Genomic DNA, 2,000 nt, shown 5'->3' with positions numbered 1-2,000 from the left:
TCCAGCTCTTGCACCCGCTGCACGTGAAAGGCAAGGAGTCGCTCAACGACCTCGAGATGGCGGCGCATAGCAATGAGAAGCGAGATGCAGTGATTCACTGATGCTTGGAGTCGATCAATGGGGTTCATCGTTGAAATTTGCGAAGTGAGCTGCAATGTGCTTCCATTGTGTAGCATAACTTTTAGTTCAATACACCTTAACCTGGGTTAATAACATTCTTTTTTTTACAAACGACGACTGTTGCTTGAAGTTCCTACGTAAATAACGACTATCATCGCCTTTCTTCAGTTGCGGGATGTACCTCAAATTTTGACCAGTAACTATGTGGTTTGTGGGGAAAGACCCTGCCTTCCCTTAATTCATTTCTGACGATATCATTTAAAGTAGCATCGCCATAATTGAAAACTCAAATTAAATACGGAAATCATAGAAAGTAGCCGCAGATAATACAATAAGTCTACGTCTTAGAAAAAAAAGGCTTTAGTCTTAGAAAGTAGCCGGGAACGTCATAAAAAGAAGCTTTTCCCACTTCCATGCACAACCAGGTCTCAGTCACCATGTCCTTGCCAACCAGACCCCTCATCTTCCTGTTGATGTCGTTACGCAGCTTCTTCAGCTGGACGAAAAGGGTCCCCAAATTGGTCCAGTTCGCTGTGAGGAGGCGCTCCCACTGGCGACGTAGCTCGATTACGCCTCCCGCATCCCGAGCCCGTATTTTTGCTCGAGTTCCTTTCATAAGTCGTAAGGATTCATGCTGGACACTTGATCCGGCAATCCACTAAAAAAAAAACGTTGGTTGAACAGATTCAACAGCTCGGACCGAGCCCTAGTCCAGTGTTGGTAGCGCCAACGCTGGGATTTCGCATGTTCCTGAGAAATCTCCCCCGCCATCGAAATGACGGGTTTCTCAGGCGTACCTCCTAGGAAGTCCATTATGACAACCGTTGCCTCTGGTCAACAACTCTCGCTTGTACTTCTCGTCTAGCGTCTCATTGTGCGTGAGCAACTTATCCCGCCACATGGTGTAGTCCTCCCCATGGAACTTCTCCAGTCCCAGGGCCTGGCCACTCCTAATGTGTCCTTTCACCATGGGCTTACGTCTCGGTACGTATCTGAAATGTTAAGCACTAAGTTAATGGGCGGTCAGATTCAAAGTTAGAAGGACACAGCGGGCACACGCTACGCGTCCTTCTCGCCATTGACATCCCTCCGCAAGTGTTGTCACTTCTTAAGTATCCTTAAGAAGTAAGATGTCTGAAGCTTTTCTATTGGCTACATAGTTGACCAATTATAGTGCATTCTAACAACACTGCACCCGCCCGCCGCTTGCACCGCCGTCCCACCTGCTCATTGCAGCCCTCCTCGCTCATCCAATCTTTTTTTTTAGAAATGCTAAGTTTAAGATGTGGACCACAACATCTACAATTAAAATTTATATATATTTCTAGAGTTACCTACCCGTATGTAGCATTATTATGGTACAGGTCGGAGAAAGTCGGAGGTCGGAGACTCTATGTTATGGACGAGAGCTATATATACCACCACTACTCGAGACTCAACGATTCGCTAGGTGGCCCAACAGATGATAAGAATGTCAAGGCCTTCGACAATGTTTCACCAGTTTCAGTACAAGGCTGCATTAATGCTTCGAACATGCAATTTTTTAATTGGCAAAGCTCAAGAAGCATCTTAATGCCATGAATTCGTGCGGGGGGTCTTTTCAGAAGGGTAGAGTGTTGCAGTGAAAATGAATTTGAATAGGAGAATAATTAAGATAGCTTTGCATTGTGATTGGTCAGTTTTTAGCAATACTTACTACCTCTGCTCGGAAAATAATGCACTTATGTTGGCGTACACAATTCCTCCTAAATTTTATGCGTTTGAATCTCCCGCCCATTTTCAAAACAGATCACTTTCGAATCCTCCCCCTCCGCTCGAATGAAGCAAGCTAACAACTCCGAGCGCCAAGCGCTATGGGAGACACTCCTCCTACGGAGCAG

This window comes from Phytophthora parasitica (genome assembly GCF_000247585.1).
Source record: "Phytophthora parasitica INRA-310 unplaced genomic scaffold supercont2.15, whole genome shotgun sequence".
Taxonomy (NCBI): Eukaryota; Oomycota; class Peronosporomycetes; order Peronosporales; family Peronosporaceae; genus Phytophthora; species Phytophthora nicotianae.
The sequence above is the reverse complement of the archived record's forward strand: the minus strand, read 5'-3'. Positions refer to the sequence as shown.